At 38.5% G+C, this 19,860-nt stretch overlaps 1 protein-coding gene across 2 annotated transcripts in view; it reads left to right on the forward strand.

Moving 5' to 3' along the window:
* The window catches only part of LOC127437044 (kremen protein 1-like), a 94,120-nt gene that overhangs the window by 58,164 nt on the left and 16,096 nt on the right, over positions 1–19,860 (forward strand). The gene's annotated exons all lie outside the window — the stretch shown is intronic.

The following is a 19,860-nucleotide window of genomic DNA, read 5'->3' on the forward strand; positions in this document are numbered from 1 at the left end:
TATGTGTTCAGCAGAAGAAAGAAACTCATACATATCTGAGATGGCATTGGAGTAAATGATGAGAGAATTTTCATTTTTGGGTGAACTGTCCCTTTGATAATGATGGTTTTCAATCACAGCTACTGCATCATAATTATGTGCTGCTGCTCACAGATTGTTTTATAGCTCATCTCAGGGATTTAGTGCATGATATTAACTTTACTCATCCTTTTTCATCTCCAGTTCAACAAACAAGAGACCTGCACACAGGCCAACACAATTACACTTGCTGACCTATTTCACGGAAATGCCACACACATGAATACACATTAATCTGTCTGGATGCCTTTTATCTCTGAGCCTGAGTAAAGCTCCCATCTATTGGCGGGCAAATTTAGGACAGCTTTTGTCCCAGCCAGTTGTCTTCTGTGTTATGCTCACTGAGTTGAGCCTTGTTTACCGTAAATGTGTCTGTGTATGTGCGTACTAGTTGTAACCCATCTCGTTGCGGCGTGTCTCATATTCCCATCAGCTCTCAGGGTATGGCCCCTATCAAGTACAGCCCAATGCACACTCCTGTTTCAGCTTAGATATCATGGGGTCGGTCTTGGGTGGCAGGGTGGTGCCCTAAAGCAAAGATGCCCACAATACTGGCAATAAAAGCAGGATGATTTGTTGGACCTTTTAGCTACAGGCTGCTGTAAAATCAGAAAGCAGTCGGTGCCATTGTAGCATCACAAACGACACGCGTCCATGCACCTGAGGTCTTTTTTCCTATTTGTTACTTAGGATGAAATGATCGGCGAATGAAAGAACAGAACTTGTCTCAATCTCCTATAGGCATGCTGTCAACTGCAAAATTACACTTATGAAAGGGATTTTCTTCCTTGTTTGTTAATTTTTAATGTGTTTTGTTTTTGCTGAAAGACTTCAGCTGTCCATTTTTGCCGTGCAAATTGAGATCAGCACTAATTCTGTTGCCATGTTTGTGTTGCGTTCCTGTTTGTGCCATTACCTGATTTGCATAATACCTTGACTGAATGTAAGTTGTTTGTTGATTTTTATTTGTCAAAGGTTGGTTTAAATGTTAAGAGCATCTGCTAATGCTTGAGCCCTGGCTAACACCATTTGCCTTTTCAAAAAATTATTATTTTTATTTATTTTTTTATTAAAATGTTTTATTGATTCAAAGAAAAAACACAACTTATACACACCGAATCAACATTTAACTTTTAACCCCCACTAATATATCCCTCCCCAAACACCAACCCCACCCTTACCCCCAACGAACACCCCCGTGGTCACATAAAATAATACACACACAAACAAACATACCAAAAAATAAATAAATAAATAAATATAATAAACATACGTAATTAAACTAAACTTCTCTCTCCCCATACCTTCCACGAGAGTCCCCCAAAACTGGCAAATACCTACCCCACTTTCTAATAAACAAGTCCCCAAACCCCAGCCTTCTACCTCCCACCTCCTCAAAAGCTGCCACCCTCCCCATCTCCGCACACCACTCCGGATATGATGGCGCTTCGTCCGACTTCCAACCGCTTAAAATAATTTGTCTGCCAATTATAATACTAGTCAGAACCCAATTTTTTATATATTTGTCCCCCAAATTTATGACCGCCCCATCGCCCAAAATACAAAATCTGGGGCAAAGTAAAAAAAGTTCCCAAAACGTCACACAAATAACTCTGAACCCTCAACCAAAAATCTTGAATCTTAACACACCCCCAAAAGACACGGGTTGTGTCTCCAACTTCCGATTGGCATTGCCAGCAGGTGGGTGTGTCTTAAGACCAAGCCTATATAATCTAGAGGAGGTCCAATAAAATCTATGTAAAATCTTAAAATGCATAAGGCGAACCCTTGCATCTCTAGATGTCTCGACTTGACATTTTTTAGAATCCTAGCCCACACTCCTTCCTCCAATACCAAGTTCAAATCTTTCTCCCATAATCTCTTGATAGAAGTTAAAGCTCCATCCCCCAACTCTGAATTAGCAGGGAGTAATACACTACCTCATGACCTTTTCCAAAAGCAGTAATCACCTCTCCCAAAGTGTCTGCCGCTTTTTTTTGGGGGGGGGGGGGGAGAATACAGAGCAGGTGGCGCAACTGTAAATACCTATAAAACTGAGATATGGGAATCCCAAAATGTTGAACCAAATTCTCAAAAGATCTCAACACTCCACTCTCATAGGTCACTGAGTGTAGTAACCCCCCACACAATCCACTCTGACCAACTAAAAGGGGACTTATTAATACATAATTTAGGGTTCAGCCATATGCTTGAGGCAACATTTAAATAAATGTCCGAATTAAACACTCTGGACACTTTTGTCCAAACCAGGTGCAAATGCAAGATAACGGGATGTGACTTAACTTCTCCGGTTAGTTTGATAGAAAGGCTTTGCAATGGCGAAATAGGGGCAAGGACTTCCTGTTCAATATGAAACCAGGGAGGGGCTCTCTCAGGTGGAAGCGACCAATGAGCCAAATGTCTGAGACCGAATGCATAATAATAAAACAAAATCTTGGGTAGGCCTAGCCCACCTTTGTCAGTTGGCCTATGTAACATATTGAAATGTAATCTGAGATGCTTACCATTACAAATAAAGGCCAGCAGCTTGCAACATCCCTTCCAGATCTATAAAAAAAAGCCCCGACCATCAGTGTTAGGTGTGTAAATATTAGCCAAAATCAAGCTTTGCCCCTGAATTTTTGCTAAAACAATAATGACTCTTCCTAATTTTTTTCTGTTTGTTTGGTTCTGGGGGAAGTTTGGGGTCTGACTGTGGCACTAATGTTGGAATGTGGTCTTTCTCCACGTGGAATGAAAATAAATAACCTTCCTTCCTTTTATAGGGTGCCCCAACCCATTCACATTCCACGTGGAGAGAGACAATCCACTCATATTAACATTTGACATTTTGACATATTAGAAAAAAATAGATTGTGTCAAAAATAAAATTAGAAAGACCACATTCCATGTTGATGTAAGAATTTCTTGCATTCCTTGAATCGATCACGTTTCCCTCTTGTCGAATTCGCAAAGTCTGGGAACAAGAAAATGCTGTGATTCTTCCAAGAAAGCTTTCCTTTGCTCCTCGTCTCACGCAACACGCGATCTTTACCGGATGATCTCAGAAATTTGGCCAGAATTGATTGGGGCCTGTCTCCATCGGCCAATCTGTGAGCTCGCTCGATTTCCAGATTGTGGCCTGTTATGTTGAGCAGACTTGGGAAGAGCTCGTCTAGGCATTTCACCATATCTCTGCCTTCTTCATGCTCAGGAATTCCAACAATTTGGACGTTGTTTCGCCGATTATGATTCTCCAAATCCTCCTGTTTTTCCCAAACGTGTTCCTTGGTAGCGGATATCTTGGCTAGTGGATTAGCTAATTCCTTCTCCGATGACTCCAGATAATCGATCCATCTCTCGATGTCCCCAATTCTTGTAACCAACTCAGAGAATTTAATTTCCATCGCAGTAATCGATTTATGTATTACAGCAAGATCCTCTAAGTCAGCAACAACTTTCGTCAGCATCACAGACATGTTGGACAGTTGATGTTGAATTTCTCCCACGCACCATCCAAACCGAGTCCCTGGTCTGTGGGCCTGTCTGAGGTATCAGCTTGAGCACGTAATTGTCTTTTAATATCTCCAGAGCCTGAGGATTTTGAATTCTTTGGCATGTTGACTTCAAAGAACAGATATGTAGCAGGGTGTATCAAATCTCACCGGTTTATGACATAAAAAGAATTAAAAACTAGCAAAGTGCGCAGAGCTCATCATTCACACGTCCACTCCTCGTATGGCGTCACGTGACTCCGCCTGTTCAAATTTGCTGAGGCAATAACACATATTGGATAAACGTTTTCTAAGATGATGCACAGTATCTGCCAACAGTGATCTTAGTTTAGCTTTATAATTGCAACCTTTGTGTAAGCTGTTTCCACCTGCAGAGCGCATTAGTCAGTATGCTGGTGGCTAGTACACTGCAGATGAAGGATCAGGTGATATCTTCTTAACATGTTCATATCTTGTAGAAGGAACATGTGGAAAGGGGTAGACAGGTGTGCCTCATATATGTAGTTGCAGTAATACACTTGCAATAGAAGTGAATGGGGCCAGTCCATAAACTGGATAATATTGAATGAAAAATTGGATATAACTTTACAGAGATAAGGTTAGTAAGCGATTTTATCATGCTAAAATCATGCTTTTAGGGCTCATATTCTTGACGGTGCAAGACTCAGTGCTACGCGTCACGACCGTGTGCTATGTCTTATCCAAATTTCGTGAGAGTGCTAATTCTAAGCACAATTTTTTGTACCAGCGCGAAATGCAACTGGCCATGGGTGGGAGTGTTTGTGCTATCTGTGAGTGTATGCACGCAAACTGTGGTTGTATTGTATGTTAATGAAGTGGCACAATTTACTATATTCCTGAGAAATAATTAATTGCACTAAGATGTCTAAGAGCCATGTCTATTCTTGGTGCAAAGTTTAATCTCAGTTCCTACATTTTCAGTTTAGAGATTGCACAAGCAGGTGGTAATAAAGTTCATTTCCAAACTCTGAAAATACAGTGGAGCAAACACTGACAAACACTAACCATGTTAATACTAGCCATGATTTGTGCGTCAATAGATCAAAATGATTAATTATACTTACATTCTCTGTAATTTAACGGACCTACATCCAATTAGTCCTATAAGGGGCGTCATAAAAATATGCCTGACATTCAACAAGGACGCAGTTAATGCTCAAAAAAACACAAGTCCATATTTCCATTCTTCTAATTCGTTGCATTCAGCCCATTTACACTACCAACTTCTCCTGAATGTTATCAATGCTTGACAGGGAATGGAATATATAATAGGATGCAGACAGTGGGTGCAATAACCGGAGAAGAACCTCCAAATTAAGTGTGCACGCAATTTCGCCAACCCACTTGTGCCTAGACTTTGCGCATGTTTGAGTGAAAATACCAAAACTTCATGGCCACACCCACTGACTTTGCTTCTTGAACACTCCCTTCATCTTCCATTGGTTGACCAAAAACAGATAGTCCCACCCCAAACTCACACCAATGTTTGAGCTATTGTTGCAGTTTCATGCCGGTCAGGAACAAACACAGCAATGTTTTGATAGGGTTACAGAGCCACAGTGTTTACACTTTTTGGGAGAACCTACCAATGGTTTACTTATAGTTGCCTCTGCAAATGAGCTGGGATAGTATAGAGTATTTTAACAGAAGAAATGACACACTTCACCTTTAAAATGTTTTAGGTAGTGCTTTAAGGGTGGTTAGCTGTCTTACAGCATATCTGCGAATGTTCAAAACATAAGTTGAGTGCCAAATTATTTGGCTGGTAATAACAGGGCAAGTGACCTAGAATGATACAGTTTCTTCCTTCTCTCTCTCTCTCTCCCTCTCTCCTTCAAAGGCTCCACTGTTTACAGACTCACCTGTCTGTTTCTATGAGAACTGGATGCATTCCTCACTGATAGGTTATTTACCTAAAGGGAATAGCAACAGCAAAAAAAGGTGTTTTTTTGTTTGTTTGTTTTTTGTCAATGATTATGCTCAGATGTGTGTGATCGTTAGATCACAGTTCTGTTTGGATTTGCTCTTTAGCATGCCTCCATTACAGATAAGTAAAATTTAATAATTACATATACATCTTTCTAGACAGACCTTCCATAAGCTCAGAGATTGTGAAGCACAGGTTTATTGGCTGTTTTCGGCTATTTTTAAACAATCAGTAAGTTTCTGATAGTGTAGATAACTGCTTTTATTTGCCGATACTGTACAAATATTTGGTTGATACATTGCTGCATCTCTAGTATATATTTTAACATTTTCAAAAATTATAATCAGTGATGGTAAGTTTGGTAGTTGTACATTTTATTGTTGTTTTTAAATTGATAACATCATTCACAATGCTTCATCGGATGTGTAGTTCATTGCTTCTATGCATAAACTACACACTCACACACACACAAAAAAAAAAAAAATGCAATAATTTTTGCTTTAAATAAAGGTTTAGAATGTTCAAACTTTTAAGTTTACATTACACTCTATTATTATGTCATTCAGCTAATGACTGGCTTAGCCAGACCTAATACATATAATTTTTCTTAAAATAAGATCCTTTATCTTATTAACTAAGCACGAAAGGGCATTTCCTTTTTCCCCACTCAGCAGATGTTAATGGACACGTTTGTGTTTTGGGAGATCTAAGACAGATTCTATTGTTATATTTCCTTCTGTTTCTCCCCATTCTTCGGGTTGTTGTACCTCATGACCCTGGACAGGTCCGTCAAGGGTTGAGAGATGAGATATGTAACACTTTTTTCATTGTTAATTACTGTTGTTTCTCTCATCTGGGGTCTGAAACACTTTAATAACTCTATTTCTATTCAGAACACCTCCATCCATCTTTAATTAAGCTTGCAATCGCTCCCTGAAGACCATGGCAGTGAAAGAATAACCGATTCAAACTTGATTGTGTCGCAACACTGCCTCAGGCACAACTAATGCAATATGCTCGAGGCCTCACGGATGCACAACATGGGAAAGTATGGCGTGAAGTTGCGCAGAAGGGCCCATGTGTACCCTGTTAAAAAGCTGATGGTATTGTTTGTGTTCTTTGCATGTCGCACTCCAACTCAAGATTTATGCTCAAGATGTTCGTAATGGCCTTGTTGACTTGTTTTTTTTTTTTTATTCACAGCCCCTCTCACAGTCTAAATCTCTGCTGTTCAGTGTGTGGTGCTACACTTACATTTTTGTTTAAAAGTTTTTCTTAAGACTGTAAAGTTAATATATCATAATAAAACATACACTTACACAAGCAGGCATTGAAAAACTAAATTGAGAACTACTTAATAAAGAAAATATTTTTTTTAATGACAATTGAATGCAAATGTATCCATATTATAATGGCAAAAATGTATATTTTAGCTACTTAAAGGGATTGTTCACCCAAAAATGAAAATTCTCTCATCATTTACTCACCCTCATACCACCCCAGATTTGTATGACTTTATTTCTCCTGCAGAAAACAAATGAAGATTTTTAGAAGAATATCTCTGTAGGTCCATACAATGAAATTGAATGGGTGCCAAAATTCTGAAAGTTCAAAATGCACATAAACAGAGCATAAAAGTAATCCATAAGACTCCAGTGGTTAAATCCCTATCCTCTGAAAGAAAGTTATACACATCTGGGATGGCATGAGGGTGAGTAAATGATGAGAGAATTTTCATTTTTGGGTGAACTATCCCTTTAATTCACATTAATATTTTTTCAGATAAAATGCTTGCTTTGTAGAGCTTTGAAAAGTTTGGTCCATGGGCTGTGGATAAAGTGCATCATAACACAAAGAAAACCTCCATCAGAAACGCTTGCTTCATAAATATAGCTACACTGTCAATTTCCCTCGAGCAAAAAAATGAAAACGTATTAATAGTCTGTTTTTAATGGAATGATCCACAACGTCAACAAATTAATTTCACTCCGAAGCAGATCCAGCTGTCTTAACTGTAAAAAAAACAAAAAAACAAAAAAAAAGTTAAACCAAAACACATGTAAGCTGGGCTGGATAAGTGTGCCTGTATCAGGGAGGCGGCTGCTAAAACAGGAACTTTATTGTCTGAATTAATGATAGACAAGCAGATCCCAAAGCAGAAAAGAGGATGTGAGGACTCATTTTTTTTTAATGATTCACCAACAAATCACCAAACCTTAAACGCTTCATATAGTCTTTTCATAGGTATTTTACACCCAAATGTGAAGCGCTGGTGTCTTCTACCCAAACAGCACTGTGTGTCCCCAAGGCAGGATCTAAGGTAACATTGGTGCACTAGGTGTTGACACGACTGTAGACGAGTTAATTAATTTGTTTTGCAGCAGCCAGAAGAATGCGTCTGTTGTGTAAGCCTGTAGTTTTGGTGCGAGGTAGTTCTATGTGTGTGCTTTAGGGCTTGCTCGACTTTTCAGTTTTACTAGTTGAGTAGTTGTCCAAAAAATTTGTTGATTAGTTGGATGTTTATCTAAATGAATTACCACACACCATCAGCCAACAGCCACTCTATCACCCTGCAGTTCTCGCCTGGTTACCCACTGAAGCTAAGCAGGGTTGAGCCTGTCAGTACCTGGATGGGAGACCTCATGGGGGAAAAACTAAGGTTGCTGCTGGGAGAGGTGTTAGTGAGGCCAGCAGGGGGTACTCACCCTACGGTCTGTGTGGGTCCTAACGCCCCAGTTTAGTGATGAGGACACTATACTGTAAAAAGGCACCATCTTTTGGATGAGATGTTAAACCAAGGTCCTGACTCTCTGTGATCATTAAAAATCCCTGGACTCCTCTTGTAAAGAGTAGGAGATTAAGTGCTTGCTTATTTTTTTGGTCAACCTCTGGACACTTGGTTAGTCTCAGGGGTCTCATCTTAAAAGTCCACCTCCCTATTCACTATTATTAACGGCATTTTCATAGACAAAATGGAATTTTCTTGTGTATGTGGATTTCACGTTATGGCTAGTTTAAACTGCTCCAACAAATGGCAACAAACATTTCAAACATTCTAAAGTTGGCTGTTGTCATTTTAACACACTTAAGGCACGGTCGCACATATACCTTTGCACAGTGAAATTCCTCAGGCGAAATACAGTCATCTCAGTGGGAATCTGCGTGATAGGGAATTCCACACAATGGACTTCCGGTGGTGAAAAATTTCCTTTCGCGGAGATCACGTGGAGTTCAAGTTTGGTGAACATTTAACAGGTGAAATCGGCACATTGACCAATAAGAAGTTGCTTGATTTGGCAGTGACCTCTGTGTGGGTGGTGCATCATACATAACTACACTGAATATTCACAATGTACAAGGATATTATTTTAGCGGTGAGTTTCTTTTTAACTTCACTCTCACAGAGTATAAAGTGCAGCATTAAAAAGAGGCTGTTTGGCAATTCTTTTTTTTGGGTTATTTTACACGCTCTTAACATCTGTCCACACCTTCTTCACCACGAAATTTTGCCGCACAAAGGAATGTGTGACTGCGCCTTAAAGGAATGTTCCAGGTCAATACAAGTTGAACTCAATCGAAAGCATTTGTGACAATGTTGATTACCACAAAAATGTATTTACACTCATTCCTCCTTTACTTAAAAAAAAAAAAGCAAAAATCGAGGTCACAGTGAGGCACTCACAGAAGTGAATAGGTGCCAATTTTTGAACATTAAAATACTCACTGTTTCAAAAGTATCAGAATCAGCTTTATTGCCAAGTATGCTTACACATACAAGGAATTTGTCTTGGTGACAGGAGCTTCCAGTGTACAACAATACAAAAACAATACAAAAACAGCAGCAAGACATAGATTATAATCATTTACTAACCTTTCTGTGTAAAGTTATAGCCAATTGTTCAACTTCGTAATGTTGAACCCGGAACATTCCTTTAATGCCACATTCACACTAATACGTTTTTGTTTGAAAACTCATTGATTTTGCTATGTTTACACTTCTCATCCACACTGGAACGGCATTTGTATCCACCAAAAACTGAGACTTTCGAAAACGCTCTCCATAATGCATACTTTGGAAAACTATGACATCAGGAAACTGAAAAATGAGCTTTCAAACCAATACAGAATAGTGGGGCAGTTGCCTAAGGGGCCGTTTATACACAAAGCATTTTTTCCATCTGTCTGCACTGTCACAGTCTCTCTCACACACACACACACACACACACACACACACACACACACATAGGGAATTATACTTCTCTCTGTTCCAGATTGTATCATTATTATTAGTTTATTGTATTATTTTATTTATTTTACCTCATTTTACCTTCACATTAATGAGTTTAGTTCAGTAAGCAGCCACAGATGAAATCACATTGTTTAAAAATTATCAAAAAGACAGACTGTGTTATTAGCAATAACAAGAGTGTGTCTTTATTATTTCACCCCCTCCTTCCCTCAACTGTATCTCAGCTCTGAGCTAAAAGTGTTCCTGGCAAACTTTGCAGGGTGTGGCACACCAAAGAACTTATGAATGTATTTTGGAAAAAAAGGAAACACCCACTATCCTCTGCAAAAAGGAGGGAACAAAACACACCCCAGATGTCATCTGAATTTATGTCTGTAATTACCTTATTTTAATAACACAGAGAGAATAAGAGAGAGCGAGAGAAGCCCTCTCAGAAGCCCTCTCGTTCTTTGTTCTGCCAAGTGCAATAACCAAGAACTGCACCGTTTGATGTTGTTATGTTTGTTATCTGGGTGTTTCTTCCTTATTCCTCGCTCTCTTTCTCTCCATTTGAATGCTATTATGTCTGCTTCTATGCTTCACCTAACTAAAGACTCATCAGTTACTCTTGCATCACCCCATCAAACCCTGTAGTAGTAATGAAAGTGTACATTTTGGAAAGCACAAATGAGTCACCACGGCTGAGATGATGTGCAATATAAGGCCAGAGACTATGGTTATTGTTAAGAGTTTTCGAAGATGACAGTGGAATTGGAAGAGCGTTAGTAAGGGATAATGTACAGTCAGCCAGTTGTTATCGCACAAGAAACTCCGACAGGGTGATCAGGACCCCGCCACAAAGCGGTCTGATATGTCTAAATCCCCGTATGTGCGGTTATTACAGAGCAATATCTGACCGCTGGATGGTGCCATTGACCAATCAGAATCGAGTATTCCAGAGAGCCGTGTAATAATTGCCGATAATTAATGATTTTTGATTCATCATTTTGGTTTGTTATCTGTGTTTTGAAGTATCACTTTACTGTTTTATTGAGTAAGAAACCTCCCCTATATCCTATAGGAGTTATCCTATATGGGAATCTGTCTGAGTGAAACGCAAACCTATTCAGTCCGTTTTATAAATTCATTGAAAAGAATTGACTCAAAAAAATCTGATACATTTGTTAGTCAGGATTCACTATTTCTGATTTTAAACAGGTGAAAAAATATTTTAAAAGGTTTTACCCAGTCAGCAAGCCATCTTTATGAAATAACATATTACTGAGAACCAATAATCTGGGCAGTTCTGAAAAAACATTTGTGGCTAGATTAAAATCATTCAGGGCTAGAGCAATGCCTAGGGGCAGTACTTGAATGCGATCTTTATGGAGGGAGGGAGGGGATTTTGATCTTAAGAATGGGTAACTGGTTATCTTCGTTGAACCAGGTGGGGGGTGGGGGGGTGTTCATCCTTGAGCATGTTTCAGCATCTGACCGAGGTGTCCAAATGTTTTTTTGAGGAGGAGAGGCACAAGGGAAATCAAGGGAGGTGAGTCAGAGCTTAGCAAGCTGTTGTCAGTGGATGAATCCATGCATTTGTGTGGGGAAATAAAAAAAGACTGAGCAAATTCAGGTTGGGTTTGGTTTTAAAATCTGACATTACTGGTTGGTTGTGTATGGTCAGGATGGGTCACAGGGTCTTATTTATGTGCTGAATCTCTAGCACTTTAAAAAACGTAACTTTTGCTCTCTGATAATCTTCAATGCCTGTTAAATGACTTGTAGTATGATATGATTACAGGCATTTTTCAAAAGATTGGAACTTGGCAAAGCTAGTCTGAGATCGTAATCTGCCGTATTGACTGTAACGGTGTATGCCGATAACCAGTACTTCAAAGTAAAGTGAGTCTTGTCTCTTTGTTATTATCCCATTTATCAAACGCATTCCCCCCAAATTGATTTACAGTAAACAAACTCAAGAGCTTTGCTTAAGGGTACAGTTGTCATCACTGTTCCTGGACCACCCTTAATACTGATTGAACCAGCAACATTGGAAAGTTATGTAAGACAACAATGAATAGACTACTATATTTCATCATAGGCCTACATATCAAACATCACAGGTTGTTTTTATTAAGTATTTAATAATTGTATGCATTTTAGCAGACACATTCCCAACTGTGTTTAATTTAAGACCCAAATTCTATGCTATGAGTGCAGATGAAGGGTTTTGAAAAAATGTATTTGTGTGTTTGTGTGTGTGTGTGTGTGTGTGTGTGTGTGTGTGTGTGTGTCTTGCATCTTTTCATTGTGAATTTGTGTTTCATGAAAGCCATATCTGGATGCAAGCCAGTCGAATAGAGGCACATTAACACACGTAATGCTATCAGGTTTGCCAGCCAAGTGCCTTATAAAATCTTTAAATTGCACTGTACACTTTGAAGTTGATTATATTACTTTTAAAGCAAGGGTATTTGCAATTGTAAGCCTTGTTTAGCATGTCTTGACTGAATGAGGTACAGTTTTTACTTCTTTCATGTAAGGTATGCAGAGGTTAGCCAATCAGAACAGAGGTTATTTACATACAGAACTCTTAAAGCGCAGTAGCAAAAGTATCTTGTTTGAAAACGGTTAAAAAATGTATAGGTTTTTTTTTTTCTTTTTTTTTTTTTTTTGGTGTAAGAATCCTTAAAGAGATGGTTTACCCAAAAATGTAAGTTCTGTCCTAATTTACTCGTCCTTGTCATTTTTTTCAGTGTAATGTAATAGCACAGGTTTGATCGTAAGTGCGAAGCAGTTAAGTGGACTGAAAGGAAAAAAATATTAAATTAACAAATGTTTAGAATATGTCTTCTTTAAATAGTTCATTTTTATTTATGCATTGCCATTGATATTTACTTTGAGTCACATTTTTTTAAACAAACCCACTTGGGATCAGTTTGTATTAAAATGAACTCCATCATCTTGATCTGTTGTAGTTCATCTGTGTTTTGACTGACTGCATGAATTGGACTCTCTCTAAACTTCATCGAATGCAAGCCAGTCTAAAAGAGGCACATAAGCACAACATGTTTGCCAGACAAGTGTTTATTAAATCTTCAAATTCCACCATACATTTTGAAGTTGATTGTATTACTTTTAAAGCAAGGATATTTGCAATTGTTAGGCTTGTTTAGCACATTTTTCTTTTCTTTATTGAACAAGGTATGTTGTGGTTAATGCTTTTGAAGTTTTTTGAGGTAGGTTAACTGAAAAACATGCCATTGCCTAAAAACACAGCACAGTCGGACCAGCTGTGTCGGTGAGAAAGATTAGCTCTTTTGTGCAGGGGGAAGGAAACCCTGCGCGTGATGAGAGTTTAAAGACATATAAATTGATGGTAAAGTACAATCACTCTGTCAAAAGCAGAATACCTGCAGTCTTTAATCGTGCATGAGCCTTGGAGAGCAACAACGTCCTGCTTTTAACTTTAGAGCTTCTGCCATTGAAGTGGTGGCGAAGGACTGGCCAAGAGAAATTCTCTCTTTTTTCCCCTTCTCTCCAGGCGAGTTTCTGTTCACTTTAAAACCGTATTAGTGCAATTAAGGAACTGTACGAATTTCTTTCTTCCTTGGAACACCAAAGGAAAACATTTTAAAGAATGTATTGGTCACTCATTTCCATGCAGTTACGATGACCGATATTGTAGTTTTCAAGCTACAATAAAGATGCAAAAGCACCATTGAAGTATCATAAAAGTGGTTAATAGGAATCGTGCACTGTATTCTAACTCTTCGGAAGTCATGCAATAGCTTTGTGTGAGGAACAGACTGAAATTTTAAGTTATTATTCACTGAAACTCTTGACATCCACCCGGCTGGCACGTTCACGAGAGAAGTCTTGACTCGGACAATCGGACTGATCATGTTCTTGAGTTCAACTCACTGACTCAATAAACTGTTTTTGGGTGAACTGTCCCTTTAAGTTAATAGCTTGTTGAAGTGATGAAAGAACAGCCAAGAGAATTTCTCTCTCTCTTTCCCCTTCTCTCCAGGCATTTGAGAGTGAAAAATGAGTTTCTATTCACTTTAAAAGCATATCAGTGTAATTAAGGCTTTTGTCTTCGATCTAACGATCATAATTACATTGCAGTCTTCCATTAAAATTCCACCTAGAAATTCCTCACAGACAGCAATGGATCATCTTCTGAAAATGTCCACTAGAACAGGCCTGTGTTTGACTTTACACCACTCATGTGGACACTGTGCCAGATTTATGAAGGGGAGGAACACACGCCAGGGCAGTTTGTGGTGTTTTATTTACGCTGATTAATGTGAGGAACAGACAGTGGATTATATTGTACATGTCTGTGTTTAGAGAAGAAGGAACGTTGTTGGGTTTGCAAAATCATTGCCTGGTGAACATCTCTGTAGTCTACCCAAGGCTCTTCACATTTGTTATTGTCATTTTGATTAATTCAGTCAAAGCGAAAATACAATGGAAAGAAGGATTTGTCTGGCTCTTTTGAAATAAAAGAGTGTTACGTACAATGTATACATACAGTTGAAGTCAGATGTTTACACACACTTATGCACATACAGCCATTTAAACTAATTTTTTAACCACTTCACAGATTTAATATTAGCAAACTATAGTTTTGGCAAGTCGTTTAGGACATCTGCTTTGTGCATAACACAAGTAATTTTTCCAACAATTATTTACAGACAGATTGTTTCACTTATAACTGACTATATCACAATTCCAATGGGTCAGAAGTTTACATAAACTAACTTAACTGTGCCTTTAAGCAGCTTGGAAAATTCCAGAAAATGATGTCAAGCCTTTAGACAACTAGCCAATTAGCTTCTGATAAGAGGTGTACTGAATTGGAGGTGTACCTGTAGATGTATTTTAAGTGCCTCATTTTCATAGGAAAATCAAAAGAAATCAGCCAAGACCTCAGAAAAACAATTGCGGACCTTCACAAGTCTGGTTCATCCTTGGGAGCAATTTCCAAATGCCTGAAGGTACCGCGTTCATCTGTACAAACAATAGTACCCAAGTATGAACACCATGGGACTATGCAGCCATCATACCACTCAGGAAGGAGACGCATTCTGTCTCCTAGAGATAAGTGAAGTTTGGTGCAAAAATTGCAAATCAATCCCAGAACAACAGCAAAGGACCTTGTGAAGATGCTGGAGGAAACAGGTAGACAAGTGTCTATATCCACAGTAAAACGAGTCCTATATCAACATAACCTGAAAGGCTGCTCAGCAAGGAAGAAGCCACTGCTCCAAAACCACCATAAAAAAAGCCAGACTACAGTTTGCAGGTGCACATGGGGACAAAGATCTTACTTTTTGGAGAAATGTCCTCTGGTCAAATGAATCAAAAATTGAACTGTTTGGCCATTATGACCATCAATATGTTTGGAGGAAAAAGGGTGAGGCTTGTCGAATAACACCATCCCAACCATGAATCATGGGGGTGGCAGCATCATGTTGTGGGGATGCTTTTGGTGCACTTCACAAAATAGATGGCATCATTAGGAAGGAAAATTATGTGGATATATTGAAGCAACATCTCAAAACATAAGCCAGGAAGTTAAAACTCTTTTGCAAATGGGTCTTCCAGATGCACAATGACCCCAAGCATACCTCTAAAGTTGTTGTAAAATGGCTTAAGGACAACAAAGTCAAGATACTGGAGTGGCCATCACAAAGCCCTGACCTTAATCCAGTAGACAATTTGTAGGCAGAACTAAAAAGCATGTGCGAGCAAGCAAGGAGGTCAACAAACCTTACTCAGTTACACCAGTTCTGTCTGGAGGAATGGGCCAAAATTCCAGCAACTTATTGTGAGAAGCTTGTGGAAGGCTACCCAAAATGTTTGACCCAAGTTATCAAATACTAACAAAGTGCATGTAAACTTCTGACCCACTGGGAATGTGATGAAAGGAATAAAATCTGAAATTCTTTCACATTCTTAAAATAAAGTAGTGATCCTAACTGACCTAAGACAGGGAATGTTTTCTACGATTAAATGTAAGGAATTGTGAAAAACTGAGTTTAAATGTATTTGGCTAAGTTGTATGTAAACTTCTGACTTCAACTGTATATTCCTATGTCCTAAACCAAGTTTCCAGTGACAAGTAATTTGTTCGTCCACATTGAAAGCAAACATGCGGCACGACATGACAGAGCTTATCAGAAAATATGTGATGGTTGATATGAGAGAATGTTTAATATACAATTACTGTAGGTGAAGTGGGATTTCGGCAACCTGGTCTCATAGAAACATGTTACTATACCTAGACTTTGGCAAAACAAAATGTGGCTCGTTGTATGCATCACGGCAGTGTCGTGGTGATCTGAGCACTAGCGGCACTAAAACAATGACTTTTATTTCCTTTTACACAAATCACAAGTAAAAGGGCAGATTATCAGTTAATAAACACTTACTTTTCACTCTGTCCTTCACACAATACTATCTTATGACATCAAAACACTTGTACTGTAGCGCAGGACTTGTAAGCCGATACATTTTAATGTTTGCATTACATAATCAACTACATTTAAAAGCTTGTTCAAATGCCATCAAATTGTGCGGTAGCTCAACTGATCATCGCACTTGTAATGCAATGGACTGCGGTATGGGTCTTTAAGAGCACGCAAGTCAACACGTCAAAAGTGTCATAGAAGCACCACAAAATGACAAGATTATTTCAGCAATTGCATTTTTTACCCCGCATTTGCTTTGTATGACACTATCAGTTAGGTTTAGGATTTAGGGTAGGGAGGTAGGTTTTGTTGATTTAAAACTTAATAGAGAATTTACTTTTAAAACCTAATATGTTTGGGAGAAAATGTAACTCGCTTTTAGCTCCGCTCTTTGGGCATTTCACCTCGGAACTGCATCGTCACTAAATGTCGCCACAATTGTGGCAGGACAAAAGCTATGATTCACACTGAAGAAATGCCTCACAGTTAAAACATACCAAAACCAGTACCACAGCGGCAACCTGGCCTGTCTTGATGAACGACAATTTGAAATATGCTTGTGCATTGAGGTTAGCCAATCATAACAGAGGTCATTTACATATAGAAGTCTTCAGAAGTCTTAAACGTACAGTAACAAAAATAGCCTGTTTAATTCCAAGGGTCAGAGAAAAGGTGGAAAATGGTCATAAAATATAAATTCCAACTGTTTTTGCAGCAAGAAACCGTGACTAACGTTATAAGTGGCCTTCAGGGGAAAAAATTAAAGTTTAGAATATGGCTTTGAAATAGTTTCTTTACAGCTGACATTTGCTCTTTGTAATTGTGACACATTGACACGTTGATCAGACGCTCCCTTCTATAATGTCACTGTCAATAAAGCTTTTTGCAACTGCTGCAGCATCATGTATTTCTGTAAAGAATATTTTACACAGACACAGAGAGATAGAATGTGTGTGTGTGTGTGTGTGTGTGTGTGTGTGGCCTGAGTCAGACCAAGTGTGTATCCCTTTGAAAACAAAACTTTTCTTTGTATCCAGCGAGTGGAAAAAGGGCAGTGCGAGTTCTGACTTGCATTGAGATGTATACTTGGGGTTTTATGGAGTAGAGTGTCTGAGAGGGTGTCTGTTAATACTTACCACCAGTCTGCAATCAGACCTTTCTCTTTCACTATTTATCATACACTGTCATCAAAATGGCTCTTAAAGACCCTTCCGATAGCACAGATACATGCACATTCACTCTAATTTACCCAAATCATCCATTCATTTATTGTATAAAAAGGGCAGGTATGTGAGATATGGGTGTGTTTTGCCATTGGCTCTTACTTTGGGCAAACACCAAATGCCCAATGAAATGGTATCAGTAATTTACCAAAACTATGGCTGTGCTCAGAATGGAATACTAGAGTTCTGATGACTGCATACTAAACACTGCCTACTATGTATTAATATGTGAAACAGCCCTAAATTGCAATGACACATGTTTCAAACACTAGTATGCTACAATGTTGTCATTACCAACATGGTTAATTCTGCAAGTTTTAATTTCTGAAATACAAGTTGTTTTGCATTTTTAATCCAATTGTTTGAAAAAAAAAAAATAAAAAAAAATGTCTTAATAATTGTCAGTTTGGTCAAAAATGCATCAAGAAAGAGATCTGAAAAATATTACTTCCAGCGTTTACTTCCAGTTCAGTCACACTGGAAACGGAAGGTCAAGTCAAGCATGTTGCATAGAGCACAACAGTGCCCACTTTTTCAGCCATCTTCGTTCCGAAAGTATTTTTCCCATTAAATTTTTCCATAAGGACTTCAGAAAGGACTTCATAAAAGTTACAAGCCATGAACCAAACCAACCAGCTCAGAGGTGAATTACAACATTATAGAAACTTTGATTTGAAGCAAAGAATTATTTGAATATCGGACAAAAAGACCAAGATACAAGACGTGTACTTACCGTTTTTAAGCATTGCAAATGGCGTAATCTAATTTAAAAAACGACTGAAAAATATACAACTTTTAATTCAAAGTTGTTGATTATAAGTGTAGATAACAACCATGGCGCTCAAAGTAGGTATGTCTTTAAAGGTTTACAAGTGATCATTAAAGATCAATTCTCCTAAGGAAAAAAATAATGGGATTTTCAATTCGAAACCAGACTGTTGCACTCTATTGTGGGATACAGATTTCCTTGCAGTGTGTTTTAGTTGTATACAACACATTTTGACAAATATAGTAGGTCATCTGGGTACTCCATACCTACATGTATAGACAATGTGCATTATATGCACAGTATACCTTCTGCAGAAATAGTAAGTGTTGTTTTGTAGTATGTAATTCCAAACATGGCAAGGCAGGACAAGACAGGGTGGCCTGAAGCAGAGAAAGTCAGGCCCGGTTCTACAGGGGTGCACCCTCAAACGAACGTTAGAGCATGCTCAATTGAATAAGTAAGCCAACTGTTACTGTATATTGGCAAACCAGTTTTCCTTCACACACACACAAAATCCCCACATCAAAACTAATAAATGTGTATTATCTCGCAAATCAATGTCCTAATTTTTAGGTGCAGCATTCGGCTTTCATGCTTCCTACGTACACAAGAGCATTTGATTGGTTAAGACCTCCGCTCACACATAGAGAATTTGTTGCTTCCAGCTTCTTCTCCGGGATAAAGCGGGCCATAACTGCTGGTCTAGGATCAGTTTCCTAAAGTCAAATCCAATCAATAACTATTAGTGAAACGTCAAAACTGACTTTAAATCAGAGGTTGCGGATAACATCTTTCGACATCACTTGCTGTATTCATGCGCTGAGTTAACGTAGCTGCTGTATAATTGATTGTACATTAAAAAATATAACTTTTCTTAATCAAAGATGAATACTTCATTGAGGATTAAATATTAAGTTGTTTTGGTAGCATTATACATGATGTTATGTCAAATAATAGTAATAATAGTAATAATAATATACTGGCGGCCAAAAGTTTTAAATAATGTTCAGATTTTGCTGTTTTGGAAGGAAATTGGTATTTTAATTCACCAAACTGTCATTCAACTGATCACAAAGTATAGTCAGGACATTACTGATGTAAAAAACAGCACCATCACTATTTGAAAAAAGTCATTTTTGATCAAATCTAGACAGGCCCCATTTCCAGCAGCCATCACTCCAACACCTTATCCTTGAGTATTAATGCTAAATTGCTAATTTGGTACTAGAAATCACTTGCCATTATATCAAACACAACTGAAAGCTATCTGGTTCGTTAAATGAACCGGGCATGGGAAGTTATTTAGACAATCACACACATACTTTGGGAGGCTTGCATGAACATTCAAACATTTTCTAGATTCCAACACCCTCTGTCTCTCTTTCTCTCATTTTGACCTCCCTGTTCTCTCACCCTGGGACCTTATTCAGTTCATAATTACAAAAGTCCCAGAATCCATCTGTATATTCCCTTAGGATGATGTTTAGTCACATACAGCACTCTCAGATCTCACACTGTAAGGGACCTGGGTAGCTCAGTCGTAAAAGACGCTGGCTACCACCCCTGGAGTTAACTAGTTTGCTAGTTCAAATCCCAGGGTGTGCTGAGTGACTCCAG

The sequence above is a fragment of the Myxocyprinus asiaticus genome, chromosome 4, assembly GCF_019703515.2.
Source record: "Myxocyprinus asiaticus isolate MX2 ecotype Aquarium Trade chromosome 4, UBuf_Myxa_2, whole genome shotgun sequence".
Taxonomy (NCBI): Eukaryota; Metazoa; Chordata; class Actinopteri; order Cypriniformes; family Catostomidae; genus Myxocyprinus; species Myxocyprinus asiaticus.